This window comes from Sturnus vulgaris, chromosome 2 (genome assembly GCF_052056855.1).
Source record: "Sturnus vulgaris isolate bStuVul1 chromosome 2, bStuVul1.hap1, whole genome shotgun sequence".
NCBI classification, from domain to species: domain Eukaryota; kingdom Metazoa; phylum Chordata; class Aves; order Passeriformes; family Sturnidae; genus Sturnus; species Sturnus vulgaris.
The window spans coordinates 73,413,270-73,430,023 of record NC_142244.1 but is presented as its reverse complement, the minus strand read 5'-3'; the positions used below and the strand labels follow the sequence as shown (position 1 = coordinate 73,430,023).

General features: G+C 34.2%; 1 long non-coding RNA gene across 1 annotated transcript in view; it reads right to left on the bottom strand.

The window, feature by feature from the left end:
• Positions 1-16,754, bottom strand: part of LOC148224850 (uncharacterized) — a 145,185-nt gene that overhangs the window by 74,736 nt on the left and 53,695 nt on the right. Inside the window, exon 2 of the long non-coding RNA XR_015801546.1 lies at positions 2,619-2,704. This is a non-coding gene — a long non-coding RNA (uncharacterized LOC148224850). The remainder of the gene's footprint in view (positions 1-2,618; positions 2,705-16,754) is intronic.

Here is a 16,754-nt window from a genome sequence, read left to right as displayed (position 1 = left end):
AAGGAATAAAGTGAATGACCTGGAATGTTTTTTTTGGCTCACCAGTACATTCAAGGGAGTACGTTTAGAGGTTTTCCAATGTTTAAGTAACTGCAGATCCAGCTTTCCCCTTTCTCTTTAAATTGTTTTAAGATTAAATCCTTGTAGTTTAAAATATAGGAAAAATTATGACAGAAAGCTATCTAACAAATTGAGGTCTGCTTTAGTAGAGGTGGAGGAAGTAAGCATATTTTGAGAATTTACTTCAAAATAACAGAGGAAATTTTATTTATAGGACTTCATATACTATGTCAAATATCAATATTCAATCATTTTTGATCAATGAATCCTGCACTGTGAAAAATTATCCATACAAACTAGCTTCTGGAAGGAATTATAAGAAGTGCTCCCTCTTGACCCTTGCAGAAGAAATAACTAGCATTTATGGAATACCTATCTGAAGGTCAGACTAGATAGCATTTCTCCCTATTTTTTTTCACATAGTATTTTTTTTTCCAATATGAATTTAATTTATATTTTATGTTTATTCGCTTCCTACAGATCTGCACAAAATACTTCATACTTCTACTACATTTTGCCATCAGACACCTAAGTACTCTAAATTAATTTTAAATTGATATTTGAGATAATAATCTCAGAACGTTAATGCCAATAAATTTATAATAACAACTTTTACAGCAATAAAAAATATCAACCATTTCCACTTTTATAGAACTGTAAATAGGGAAAATCAGTATTAGTATTTAAAATGCACAAGTGAAAGATATATTTTAAATTCAGATAACTGTTTTTTGGAGACAGATTTCATTATACTGAATTTTTCACAGTGGTGTAACCAGTTTTTTTTTAAATTTTTACTCCTAATCTATGTTCCTAGATGTCTCCTTCATGTCTCCTTCATGTAAAAGCTCCTGTTTAGCTATGAAACTATCAATATGAATTTCTCTAAATATTTTTTCCACAATATTAATGCTATTGAATAAAATAGGACTAATTTTTTACAATTTTTAAATCCAAAGAAGTGAGCTAACATTCAAGTTGACATATATGGGTCAGCTATATGAAACATGTATTAGCACTCAGATCACAGTAAAGACTACCAGTCGGCTAGTGTCAGTCAGGGGTACTTTTGTGCTGTCAGTTTGGTCTCAAAATTAGGACATCCATGCTTAAGGAAATCTGGTTGGGGGAAAATTCTTTGACACGTCACTTTGTAATACCTAAATTTACAAACCACTTCAACTAAAAATGTAGCAATTGCTATAATCAATCTCATCTATTTACTTCTGTAGATCTCTACTCTCTGCAGACTTGGTGAACCATGTGATTCAATGAGGATGCTATTTTTTAAGTCTTCATAAGGCACAGAATATATGTGCATGTAAATATGAATGTGCTGATGTCCCAAAAGATTTTGAACTGTGGGTAGAGATCTAGACACCAGGCAACCACCCAGTTATGTACTAACACCTTTATGCATCTACTTAGGTATATAAAGAGATGTTTATAAAATGTAAAATAAATATGATGGGGACTGTTATGTGGCTGGCATGAAAAGCTTACATATTATTAAGAATTATTATTCTCTAAACCAAGGTACTGCTTGCAAACAATATGTTGTAAATGGTACCTAATGCATGCCGGCTCCCAAATCAAATCCAGGAACTGTTTGGTTAAATACTGGCTGGAATGGTCCAGAACCATGCCTGTAAATCATTTAAATGGCTTAATATTTTTAAGGAGTGAGATCCATTGCATGAGAACATTTTCAGGGAGGATCTGATTTGCTGGCATAGATATAGCCTAGTTGAAACAGCACATCTAGAAACAGAGGGTATTTAAATTCTTAGTATAAAGAATATAAAGTAAGCAGCTTGTTCCAAAGATGTTGGAGAGGCAGAATCTGCCTCCCTGAATTATCAAAATCAGATGGACTTGCTCTACCTATTCATCTGACAAGTCATGGACTCTATATTATAAACAACGAAAAAGAAAAAGTAATGCCCACATATGCATAAGATGTTGAAAACTAAATAGGAAACCACAAAATATTGCTAATCAAAATAAAAAAAATTTGTTAATACAAATACATTATTCCAGTAATTACATCATAAATTGTAAGGCATGGAAAGACAAGTGAAACTCTCCCTTTCTAAAATGTCCATTAAAGTTAATCCACTAACTAACTAAATCCACTAATTAACTAAAGTTAATTAACTACCAGCATGACTCTGGTTCATCAACATATTCTGTTAATACTTGTAATACACTTAATAATGTGGTCTTTTAACTACACCAGAAGTTTACATAAGAACATGGTAAAGTCAGTAAATTCTCAAAAATTAATGCAGTGCTTTGGAGAACAGTAGTTTATATATCATCTTTAATTTATAGCTCCAACAGCAGTAATGAAGTTCAAAACAAAATGCCCACTTTGTAGAAACAAGGGTTTGTACTTGTCAGTCATAGTATTGTTCAGTCTCATCTCCTCAGAATCTCATCTTTGTTTGAGATGTCACAAATTTTGTTCTGCTTGACTCAGGCGGACACTGGAAAGAGTAATTTAATACCGAAATGAAGTATGACAAAATATTCAATTCACAACCAGATGCTTTTACCTGCATGCTTCAGTCATCACAGCTCTGTACACCAGTATTCCAGTGACAATACTTCTGTTATGTTTGTTTCTTTTTCTTTCTTCACACTGATTAAAAAAAAAAAAAAAGGTTCTTTTAAATGATTGGACTACATAATGTGCATTGATTTGCTTTTGGTAGTTAACTTAAAGACTTTCACTTCCACGTTTATTTAGTGAGCTTTACTAAAACTGTAGAAACAGCTGAAACAGTGCTAAATATAATACAGATATGATATATGTTCTGGTTTTTTGATCTATCACTTGATTATTCTTGATCTTTTCAACATTCTTTGTTTATTTTTTTGATTTTCATCTACTGTGCTTATTATGAGGAACTTTCAGCTTATATTTTCTCTGGTGAAAGTCCACCATAGAGAAATATAAAAGTAGATAGATGTAGTTGCTTGCAGAAGGACACTCAACTCTTTGCAATATAAAAATATTTGGGTGTTTCCAATGTCTGACTTTAAAATTCCTGTTATTTCATATGAAGAGATGGAAAATCAAATATTAAAAAAAAAAAACCAAACAAAAAAAAACACAAAAAAAAACCCCAAACCCCTTGAATTGTCTTTACAAACCCACATATTTTACAGAAGAATGGGGAAGGAAAAGTACTAAGAGTGGGATTTGCATTTATTTAGCTTCATCATAAGAAAGTACCAAGGCATAACTCACATTTTAGTAGTTGTCAATAATCAGTGCAGCTATACCCTGGGGGTAATTAACATTATTTATCTGCTTTAAGACGAAATGAATCACTAGCTGGAAATGTCTTTCATTAACTTGAAATAGAGTTTTGATATGATTCCTTGACTATGCACTTTGGAGTCCAAGTGTCTCTTAATCTTCACTTTGACTCATCAGATCTGTGAAAAAATATATAAATCAGAACTTCAATTTTCATATTGCAGTTGTATGAAACACAACATAGCTTCTGATTTCAGATTAAGTAGACTTTAACTGCACTTTATATTTACTTAGTTAATTGTTTATTCTTTATTCTCAGAGAAGCTTGGACCAAGGGAAGGAAAAAGAAAAAATCTTTTTGGACTCTCCGTTTTTTGATTCATATTTTTTACTTTCCACAGTTTCTAATGTTTTGTGTGAGCATGGGTCTTATGAGAATTTTCTTCTATTGGTCTATGCTCCATGACAGCAAGGCACAGATTCCAAGCCATTATCCCCCAGTCTACCTCCAGTATACACACAGCCCATAACACTGTCAGATTAGTTATGCACATTTAATCTACAAGAATATTAAACTGCTTTTAACTACACCCCAGGCAGATTTTTAACCTTGTCCAGTACACAGCTGTAGCCTTTATTCTTTAGTTCCCCTTAAGAACTTCTGTAGTTCTTTCAATCGAAAGGGAAAAAAGGAAATGGAAGAAGACAGAGATAGAAGTGACTCTTCTTTCCTATAGAATTCTTGTCTGTTGGAGGTTCCTGGAATAGATCAGACTCTTATTTAACTTTTCAGCTCCTATACAATGTATGTGATTGAATTATGGATACTTTCTTAATGCATACCTAGTGTAGAAGAGCTTAGAAAATATACAGCACCATTTGATAAACCCGTTAGCTAGAGTCAGTTAAATCTCTAATATATCTAAAGGCAAGAAAATCTGCAAAACTGTTGATTTAATGTAAGACAACTAAAGAAGAGTGCAAAGCCCATGAAAAAATTCTATAAATGTGAATTTATTGTATTGAAATATCAATTTTTATTTTATATTTTATTTGATCCATTGTAAGCATAACTTTATATACCCTGAGAAAGTAATAACTGTAACAAATAAAGAAAAAGCCCTGACATGGCTGTGTTATAAGATGTATTATCTCTCAAAATCTAGAGTTTTAATACCCATTGACACACATAAATATCACAAAACTTATTGTAACAATATTTGTGTTCACTCAGACTATAGTTTCTCTTCTTAATCAATACTTTTTCTGAAGACTTAACAAATTTTAAATGGCTTTTTCATACTCTGCAAATTCTGACAAGCAAGCCAGATTTTTTGCCATCACAAAATATAGGAAAATAAATTCAGGTTTGGCTTCATTTTTTCATCCAGTAAATAACTTCACTGTTTCCACTGAGCAAATGGGGTGTCAGTCAGAAAAAGTGACTCATTTAATGGAATGTGAGCTCACACGTAGTATAGTATCTAAAATGCTGCTGTATACTCCAACCAGTTTAGTACCTAGCATTTAAAGTGGCAACATTTCATTGAAGTGCTGTAGTAGCAACTTTGTTAACTACCCACAACTGTCACAAATATTTTCAATCAACATTTTACTTCATGAAGCCAAGCTGTGTAAAACTTTCATTACAGAAAGCAAGCCCATGCAAAACAAGATTGTGTCGTGTTTCATTTGTGAATGCAAAACTCATCTCAGTTTTCGGGCAATATCTGGAACACAGGAAAGATTTTGGTAATGTTAAACTGTCCCTTCTTGTGAATTTATTTCTTTTCTTCCAAGTTCTTGAAGATAAAACCATTGCGCTCATAAAGACTGCTCTTATTTCTAGCTTATGATATGTTCTTGGAAAATATATTTTACTTTATTATATTATTTCCTTTCCAAAGCTTTCTTTCATAAGGAAGTAATGCATCTAAATAAAAGTGAAAGGGGCACACACAGCTACCAAAAATATCTAGTCATCTAGGAGAAATGTGTTCAGCATCTTCCATTTTTGAAAGCTTGCTTTCTGACTTGCTTTCTGATCTGCTTGTTCTTAACTATTTTTTCTCGGTTGCTCTTTTGGAGACAAAAGATGAAAAAAATGAAAGGCTGCAAATTTCCTGCCAATCAAATAAATCCTTATATAAACCCCACTAGCATTTGCAGGTGACTTTTTCTGGTTTATTTCTTTAGAGAGGGACTGGTGACAATCTCTGGAGATCCTCTTCGAGAAATTCAATAAGGAAAAATGGTCAGTAGGCGGCCAAAGAAATAATGTATAGCCATCCATCTCCACAAGGGCAGGAATCTTTTCTAGGTAAATAATTTATGACACATACTCTCTTTTAAGAGGTGGAATAAGTAAGGATGATTAAGAAAAGCTTGTCAGTTTTTGAGTTTCGGGGTTCTTTTTCGTTTCTGACTTGTCAGAGTTCTATAGCTTTCCACAGTCTGGTATTTACACTTACCAAAGTGTGTATATTTTTGCTGTTATCTGTGTGCATAAGTGACATAAAGTGAGGGATTTGGTACAATTTTCACTGTACATTCTGATTTTTTTACCTAATAGCTTAAAATGAAAATTATTTCATTTAATTTTTCTTTCAGTGTTTTTTTATAGCTGAACAACATACCAATGAATTAGAAATAGGTATGACAATACTAGAATGATGGTGTTAACTAAGAAAACTCAGTAATAATCATTAGTAGAACATGAAAAACTAAGAAAGGATAGGATATGTGAAGAGAAATGCTTTGTAAAAAACCCCAAAACCTTACTTAATGGTAGGATTTATCAACAAGAAAATATTTGGTCTATTTTAAGGTTTGAGGAGTGGGGAAATGTACCTTATACATGGTCCTTGAAAAACATTTGTAAATCCTGATTGAATTTAGCCACTACTAAAACACTCTGTAGGAACAATTGCAGAGATGCAAGTAAGCCTTATCTATGCATTTTTATTTTTCCTTTAGCCCTTCAGGTTGTTGCTCCTAACTCAAATGCTCCCGAGAGAAACTAGAAATGTATTTTCCCTAATAATAAAACAAGTTAGAAAAAAATTAATATTGCCCATTGCCCTATTGTTACTTAACAATATTTGGGTTTTCTTTCATAAAATAACTTGAAATTCTTTTAAAAGATCAGCATATTCTTAAAACTTCTTTTACGTGACACTGGGTTTTTAGTTTGGATGTGGTTTGGTCTGAGTTTTTTTTCATTCTGAGGTAGATTACAAAATGTTCACAGATATCCATTGCAAAATGTTGCTACCTTTTGAATGATTTTTATTTTCAGTGTCTTCTACAAACATATACATATTATATAGTATTTATCTTTTTTCTTCTACCTAATTTTTTAAGATCTAGGATAATAAGCAGAAAAGATATCCATTAGGAAACTTTGCAAGCAAAAGTTACATAAAAATAATCTGCTAGTAAATTTTAATGGTTTTTATTTCTTATTTCTCACAGAATAAATTTGTTTGGATTTTTTGTCTGGTTTGTTTTTCAAACCCAGCATCAAGCAATGCGCTCCATGTAAATGGATGCAAAAAGTATCACTCTAAAATCTTAATGAAGGAAAATTTGATTTGGAGAGGGGCAGGGCAGAGATATTAGTGAATATAATAGGGTTGAAATAAGAGTAGAGTTTTATGCTTCTCATTTCCTTCAAGTTTTTCTGAGATTTGACTATATGAACGGAACTTTCTTTCCATCTCCTTTTTGGAAGTGGAAAATTATATTTAATTGTCAAAAAAATTGCCAAGAATATTTAATTTGTATAACAGAAATATTTAAATTTCCAGTGCACTAGCATTATAATACATATGTAAAATCCCCAGAAATATCCCCTGTAGTTTTTCTGTATTTACTAATTTCTTCTAGATAATTTATTTCTGTTGATTAATCCTAATCATGTGGCAGGACAATGGATATAAGGACACCAGTAGGTACTACTCTGCATAGTCTTTTGTGGTTCAATCAAGAATGGACATGTTAGTCCAAAAATGCGAGTGTGTTGTAAATATTATCAAACTTGGAGGCAATCTCAAGAGAAGCAGAAGAGATATCCTTGGCTTTTGCTAACTTAGTCCTCATAAATATATTGAATTGCAGGAATCTAGTATCTTGAGTTATTTCATACCAAAATTAACAGCAATGTTGTAGATTTCCTTTAATTGTGGAGCTTTGTGTCTTAGATTAATTTGTTATGTATTCTGAAAAAAAAAAAGATTCACTGTTATCCCTATAATTATATCTCAAATTTCTTCAAAGCTAACAGATAAAAATAAAGATTTAAAACATGAAGAAAATAGAGCTAAATTATTGATGCATATACTGGACAAGAATATACATTAAATATAGAATAAAACTCCAATATACTTGGTGGGAAAAGAACATCATTACAAAATTTATTGAGGAAAAACCAAATCATCCCTTTGCTATTGGATCAGAGGTCCATAGAAATCTAAATAGTAAAAGTTTAAATAGTCCTGGAAGCCAGAGCCATGTGGGATACTCATCTTCATTTAAGGGTAAGGAATCACAACAACTGTTGAGTGGGACAATGACTTTCATTAATTTGCATAAGGTGAGAAATCTGAAAATGAGATCACAATGTTACCAGTTCCTAAAACATAACTCAGAATTGACAGTACGAGAGAAAGTATCTTTTGGGTACTTTTGATTCACAGGGATTGCCTTGGCCTCCCTTTCTCCCTGTATTGCAGTAGCACATCTGCTCACACATTGAGCTAGTTCACGGGGCAAAGTCACCAGGGAAATGGGAATGGATGTCTGGATGTGAGGGGGAGAGGAACAGGGCCACATCTTCCAATCATTCAGCCAGGCTTTACACAGATCTGAACTGGGTGATGCAACTTACATCCCCCCACACTTAATCAAAGTTGTAAAGATTAGACCTTGGTGGGGTAGGTTTTTTTTGTTTTGTGGGTGTTTTTTTTTTCTCTGTTAGCTTTTTATTTTTTTGGCGTTTTGTATTATTATTTCCTATGGGAGCACCTAATACACAGTATGAGCAATGAATCAAAACATACTAGAGGAGAAGGATCCTTCTTTCTGCAGAAAAGTCATTCATTTTGTTATTCCCCTGCAAATACCCGACTGCAGTTCAGGTTCAGTTCACTGTTTGATCCCCAGATCTGTACAGATCTAAGCTCCAGCCCATAAAGTAATGTACATATACCCTTCTGAGCACATATACGGGGGTCTACCCTGTGGAGAGGACAGGTGCGATAAACTGAGAGAGCATGAAAGAGAAAGAAAAATATCCAAGCCTATAAATAGAAAAGTGGGACACTGAGCAGGAGTACAACAGCCAGCAGCCTACAAGAATAGCAAATAGATAAGACGGTTTTTCCTTAAGGTAGTAATTAAGAGTGGATGAGCCAGCTGTGAGAGAGAGAGACTCATGGCAATAAGAATTTTTTAGAGCATTGTCTATCAATCCTTTCAGTACCTTATCCCTGCTCTTTATAAAATTATTTATGAGTATTTTCTTACATACATACACACAAAAGAAAAGCTGGTAGATTTTCATAACAAAGGATTTAATCCTTAAATAATTTGGGCATAAATAACACCATACAATGTTGTTAATTTCTATATTTTCCCACAAGCTATCAGGTAAGTTAGCAGACAAAAAAGCCAATTGTTTAGGAAGCTGTTGTGATAACTTTCTATCATGTTCTGTCAAATTACATTGTTATTCATTGCAAAAGTCTTATTTATGTATTCCAGGTCTTACACAAATAAAACATGACAGTTCTGCAGAGCAGTACAGTGGATTTTAGTGAAAGACTGGTATTCTGAAAAAATTGGAGTCACTAAAAAAATCTCGGGTTGTTTTAATATATTCAAACTGATTTGGTTCTCACAAATTAAACTCACAAAATGAAAGACTAAGAATTATATTTTTATTTAAATTAACTTTATATATATAGATAGGTAGTTGTAGATAGATACAGATGATAGATGATATGATATAGATTATAGATAGATAAAATAACTGTACCTTCTTCATAAATCGGAAGATTGAAATACAAATACAAATGTCCCCAAAACAATATTTTTTTTATAAAATGAGAAATAGTCAGACATGCTGACATTACTTTTGTATGAAAAAATTAAAAACCCCACAGAATTTAAGGATGATGAATATCACGCCTAGTACAATCATTCCTGTTTGATAACACATCTATTAGTGATGTTAGTTTGCCATATTTTTAGTAGGCAATATTATATATTCATTGTTTCAAAGATTTCATCTCTGTCTATTGATCAAAGTATTGAATCTTTAACTGAAATTAATGGCAGCTAATCAAATTTCCACCATTTGGAAGAAAAGAATTCTTAAATTCTTGGATCATGCATAAAATCTTATCACTTATGCAGTCTTCAGTTTGTGAGAGGCTGTTCTATTTTGTTTTTTTTTTTGCTAATCAAGCCTCCCTCTCTGTCTCCAAAGCAGAAGTTTCTAAATGAAATAGACAGTCTTCCTGAAGCAGATTTCTTGATTTTCTGCAAAACTGATTCTTGTTTCTGTTGTGATTGGTTTTCCTTCAAGAATTTCACCAGGATTTACTGATTGAATAAAAAAATTAAAACCACATCAATATTATATTAAACATATTCACTATTGTAATGTCTAAATAATATAGATATTAGTTACTCTTTCCATTGGCCTCTTGCTCAGGATTTCTTTTAAAATTTGCATTAAAATTAAATCTGAAAATTTAAACCACACTTTTTTCATATTATTTATTAATTTTTAGAATAGTCTGCCAATGAATCTCTGCAGGGTTGAGTATGTATTAGTGGGAGTTCACAGACCTGAAATAGATCACAGAGAATTTTATAATAAGTTGACCAATTAAAACAGGGAGCTTTTCTCAGGGATTCATTTCTCTCTGCTTTATTATTTTTCTGTGCTTATTTGCTCATAGCTGATTGATGTTTCTGTAAGAAAAGTATAATGGGGATCTTTTGAAGGCACTTTTATTACACAGGCAACACTGTGGGAATTATTATACAGTCATAAAAAAAATACCAAAATATCTTCCTTATGTCAAAGGACACTTTCTGCAAGTGCCAATCAGAAGAACCTGTCATGGCTTCAAGATCTGTTCCTTCAGTTGGCAGGGAGACAACACAACACATCATAATGTGACAGTCCCCCTGGGGGGGGCTATGTGTTAAGGGATTTTACTCTCTAGGATAGAAAAACAGGCTGTTTTAAATGCTATCAAGGCCATAACTCTGACACAAGACCTGATTTACCCTGCCTCGACCAGAATTCTTGAGTGGAGCAGTCCAATTTAATCTATTGAAAAGGCCAGTTCAAGAAATAAAAAAATTCAAGAGGCATTTTAAGTTGTGACACCCAATCCTGAAGACAGTTGGAGTCAAATGGCTTTTTAATTACCAAGTATCACTTGGTGCACTGTAAATTCTACATAGAAATAAAAATGGAATTAAACTTTTAGTAACTAAGAAGGTCATGAGGAAAAATTTGTCTTAAAATGTCATCTCAGAATCCCAAATAGCATGATGTCAGTAAAATTCAGGTGTATATATTCCATCAAGTTCATAACACTTCCTGCAAATAGCTTGGGAAACCTCATTATAACTTTAACTTTTTCAGGTGATAAAGGTCATGTTATACAGCTTTTTGAAACCAGCAAAATGTCTTGAGGAGAAAAACTGTGTTAAAACTGCTGATCTATCTTTTCTGTAAGATCATCAAGGATTTCAACACAGAGATACACAGAATAAATCAAAAAGAAGGGAAAAAATAGTCTCATGTATAACAATGCTGAAGAAATTATATTAAAATACAGTACTAAAAGAATAATTTAATAAAAACACTGTACTTGGATGGAGTGTCCAAATGAATTACTGTGTTTAGTTGAAATATATGTTCTGTCTGTGGTGTTGCAAGATTCTCACCTGAAATAGGTCCTTAAATTTAAATAACGTGTTCTATTTTCTGACGAACTGGTTATTAATTTATAGCACTTTTTCTGCAAATTACTCTGGAAAGACAATTATCCTGAATCGTTATTTTCCCATGTTATATTCCTTTTTCGATTTACAGTTCTTTTATATGCTACATCTCATTATGGTTATAATGGACTCCCAGTCTAAGAAATAGGAGATTTGAGCGTTAATAACACGTTGCTTTTCCCATTTTGGTCTCTTTTTCCACATAATCAATGTCTATACAGAACTTTGAATGCACAAGGAAGCCCAAAGTCATCTCCTGGCCTGAGGGGGCCCCAGGCACCACATTTCTCCTGGCTGTGACTGTGGGGTATTGGTGCAACTCCACCATAAGTCCACACAATTTTATTTTGCTTGACCCCAGGAGCTTTTTCCCTCTGGACCCAGAGGAACGTTGAATGACTGTAACACCAAAGTAAAAGGTTAGCAATTGAAAGGATTTTGTCTATTAGTGAGTCTTCCTTCTGTTATTAAGAACTGTTTATGTTGGCATTGTTTGTTGAAGTCTGTTAGTGAGGCCTCCCTCTGTATACACTCTTGCATTGTTGTAACTGAGTTAGTAACAGCTACTTATTGTATCTTCATTACACTGCCAAGATTCTAAGGAGGCAAATTATTATCTTTATTTTTCCCCCAGAAAACTCTTTTGACTAACATTTGGATCTACATAGATGGATTGAAGTCAGTGGTAAGAAAATACTTTAAATTCAACAGGCAGTATGGGGTGAGGTCAGGTACAGAATAGACACTTGCACTTCAGCATTTAAATTAATTCTAATACAAGGACAAGACTGAACATAAATTCTCAGTGGCATTTGAGACACCTTAACATATATATATATTGTTTGAACTTCATCTGACCATACAGAAAGCATGATTGTTTCAAATGCCTTTGTGTCATATATTATGGGTGGATGGATGGATGGATGGATGGATGGATGGATGGATGGATGGATGGATGGATGGATGAATATATGTATATATTTCCCACTGTTTGGGCAACTGAACCAAATTCAAGGCTTGCATTGGCTGTAACAGCAGCTTAGATATGCAGTGTACTTGTAGACATCTACATGTAGATGTGAATGGACTACATAATTTCAGTAACTTCTAAGACTTAACATGACAGTAATGTTGGCCTTATTTTAGAATTGCACCAACTGTGAATTATACAAATTCACACATTAAACCTTCATAATTTTCACTGACTCTTTTCTTTCCTTCATCCAGATTTATTTTGGGTGATTTTTTTACCCTTACATATCTTTGAAGACAATGGGTCCCAAGTTATCTCATAGATATTTAAATGTGAGCATTTGTGATTAGCTCTAAACCTTGCCAGAAAGCAGAAGTCTGAAAAATATGTGATTGCTCTAGGGTTCTGATGGATCTCTAGAAGCAGCAGGTAAAGTGTAAGCAGTTTACAAGATCTATTGTCCCCTAAGGTCTAGTTTTTCAAACTGAGTGAAGAAAAATTCATCAGCTGATGTCACCAGTTTTAAAATGTATATTGAGCAAGTAACCTTTTGGAAAGTCAAATCATCAAATTTGTAGACCCGGGCCCCACATATAGGTTTTGGCTAACTTAGAAATTTAATGGTAAATAGCACAAGTAGATTTAGATAAACTTGAACATTTTGCTCTAAAAATCCTGAAAGACTGTCATGGAACTTAGCACAAATTCTAAAACTGTATATTTTATGTAGCATGTTTAAGGTTTGACTAAGGTAATGTTTTTAAGATAAAATATTTGTAATGCAATTATCTATATGTCGCAGTGAGATTTACAACCAAAAGGTGGCAGTACTGCATGCACTAAATATTGGGTCTGTAAGATTATTACAGAATCCCAGAATATACAGAGCTGGAACGGACCCATGAGGATCATCAAGGATAACTCCTGGCCCTGCACAAGATCATCCCCAAGAGTCACATCATGTGGCCAAGAGCATTGTCCAAACACCACTTGACCTCTGTCAGCTTAGTGCTGTGACTGCATCACTGGGCAGCCCGTTCCAGTGTCCAACAACGCTCTGGATAAAAATCCCTTTTCTAAAATTCAACCTAAACCTCTCCTGATGCAATTTCAGGCCATTCTCTTGAGCCCTGTCACTGGTCAGCACAGACAAGTGTCTGTCCTTCCTCTTCCCTTCATGAGGAATTTGTAGCTGAGATGAAATCTCCTCTCAAATCTCTTAATTATTCAGGCTGAAGAAGCCAAGTGACCTCAGCTGCTCTTCACAAGGCTTCCCTCCCAGACCCTTCCCCATCTTTGTTGCCCTCCTTTGGTCACTCCCTAATCACTTGATAGCTTTCTTATGTTGTGGTGCCCAAACCTGCCCCCAGCACTGGAGGTGAGGCTGCCCCAGCTCAGAGGAGAGCAGGACAATCCCCTCCCTTGCCTGGATGGTGATGCTGTGCCTGATGCTCCCCAGGACAAGGTTGGCCCTCCTGGCTGCCAGGGCACTGCTGGCTCACGTTCAATTTGCCATCGACCAGGACCCTGAGGTCCTTTGTTATGGCAATGCTTTCCAGCCTCTCCTTTCTTGGTCTATACACACAACCAGGGTTGCCCCAGCCCAGGTGCAGAATTTCATGCAGTTGTTGATTTCCCAGTTCTCTAATTTGTCAGTGTCTCTCTGCAGGACCTCCCTGCCTTTGAGGGAGTCAACAGTTCCTTTAAATCTTCTATCGTCTGCAAACTTGTTTAGTACCCTCTTCCAGTCCTGTGTCCAAGTTATTTGTGAAGATGTAGAAGAGCACAGGACTGAGGATGGAGCCTTGTGGAACCTCACTAGTGACAGGTCACCAGTCTGATGTCACCCCATTCACTGTAACCCTTTGTGCCCAACCCATGAGCCAGTTTCTCACTCACAAAATGATGTGCTTATCCAGCTGAATGCTATATATATTGTCCAGAAGGATCCTGTGAGAGAGTATCAAATGCTTTGCTGAAATACACTTATTGTTGTGAAGGCTTATACACACATTGCTACATGTACTGTGATTTAAATATGTTTATGTATGTTTATCCTGTCTTACTGGTTTTGATTATGAATGAACAAGAAGCAGAAATTCCATTTTTCTGTGTTACTTTAATGACTTTATGCTTCCATTAAATCTTTTAAAGTCACAGGCCAAGCCAAAAATATAATAATATTAATATCATGAATAAATGGGTAAAAGTTAAATAAAAATTTTGTTCAGAGAAGTGTAGTAAAACTTAGTGGTTGAAATACTCTGTCTCAGAAGATCTATTAATTTTAAATAAGAAACATTGTCCTAAGAAAGTTGTTTAGATTTGGGATAGCCATTCCATGTTCTTGTTCTATATGTTTACAGAACATACATTTATTCTTTTGTAATAAAAAGGAAATATTAGTTTCTGGCAAGACTCATGACCTAAAATAAATTAATAAAATTAACTATGGTTAATACATATAACCATTCTGGATCAAAATCAAAGACTTCTTTTTACTATGAAGAAACAAATTATTTATTTAAAACTTCTAATTTCAAGAAATAGAAGTGTCAACATAATTTGTAAAATATGAACTTAAAATGAGTAACAAGCACTAAAAATGCAGAACGAAATTCACATGACATACCTCTGGGATCAGAGTTAAACATGTTTGTCTTACACAAATGTCCTAAAAAAATAAATAATAGCTCCTAAAGTTTTTCAGTCTAGTGTGAGATAAGTTACATGAATTAAATTAAGAATTTGAAAGAATACTATTTAACATTTAGTTTTCTGTAATTAATTGAAAATTTTCTTTTGCTAATGAAACTTATCAGAAGTAAAGATGTCTTGCTGTCTTTGTATCTTTTATCTTTCTTACTGTATACTGCAAGTGCTTTTCCTCTTTCTCAGTGGGCATTTCATACTGTTAATTATTAGCTCCATCTCTGGGTCTTGGTAGCCTCACCATTTATGCTGCATAAATGCAAGTTTACTGCTTTGAAGTCAGTCAGCCTTTTCCCCCTGAAATAAGTTCTTGGTTCTGTGAATGATGTGCATAAGGGCAGCTTCTATTGTGAAATTTAGATGAGTCATAGCTGGGACTTGACCCTAACCAACCTTCTGAGCTGTTGTTCACAGTTACAGCAGGCTCTGAACCCCTAAACTCCCCCATGTGGTGTCATACTGCTCTTTTGAAGTTAGAGAAGCACTGCTCTTACAGTCACCACTATGGTGACTTAATCATATTTTAGATGGTGTGAAATAGAAAAGCAAACATGTTTTTGGACCCACGGAGGACTCAAGGAGACTCAAGGCCAAGTGCTGTAGCCCAGCTGCTAAAGTAGGGGTTCAGCTTGAGCGGTCTGACCCCATCAGTCTGCACAGGCTGGTCTCCAGGTCAATGATCAGCTCCAAGTGGAATATAAACTTAGAAAAATACTCAGAAACACAATCGTGTTTTCAATTCCTTTTTTCTCCCCCTCCACAAAGCTAGAATATTTTTCTATGACATATTTGAAATCAGGCAAGTTGTGATGGATGCACTTTACATCATATTAAAACCGCCTTTGCTAATACCTCTGATACTGATTCTTTAAGCCAACCAAATCATTCATTTGTGACAGAAGTGAAAATATATGGAAAAAAATGAGCAATGTCAAGGACTTTGTACAGAACTCCAGAGGACAATTAGTAAAGGTTAATGATATAGGATACCCAGAAGCAAAGGAGAGAGGCTCAAACCAAGTTACCTGCTAAGAATGTAATTATGTCTAAGATAGAAATCTGATATTTCTCACCACATCAGTAAAAATAAGGCTGACAGACACTGACCTTCAATGTTTTCAAAGAAAGATTGATTATTTTTAAGGGAAAAAAAAATAAAGACATTCCTTATGTTCCTTCTTCTGGTTATGTTAGAGGAGTAGAAAGCAACTCTGGTTAGAAGAGCAGAAAGCAACTTCAGTTCCCACATCTCTGCAAGAGAGACAGAAAGAGAAGAGCTATTTGAAGTAGTTTTTTGGCTTTCCTTGATTTAAAGTTTTGAGTAGCATAGGAGGATACTAAAAGTTTCTGATGGCTTTTAAAGAACAGGTGGAATTTAACCTGACCTACTGTAAAAGAGAACTCCCAGGAAAAAGAAACTGAGAAAAGACAAAAACCACAGGTGAAGCCAAGAGAGCAGACATGAAGGATGGATTCACAAGAGCTAATTTTATCCTATACAAGATGACTTCATAGAACTATCTCCATAGGATTTGCCAAGAGTCAGATATAATAATAAAAAAATCTAAAATTATTCTCTTGTTCTGAATTACCTACAGGACATTCCTGTCTTTTGCAAATGACTATACAGTGATATGAGGGAAGTTAGTGCTTTTGGGCTGAAGTTCACAATTTGAGTGAAATGAATTTTGCTAATCGGAAGAGAAAGAAAAA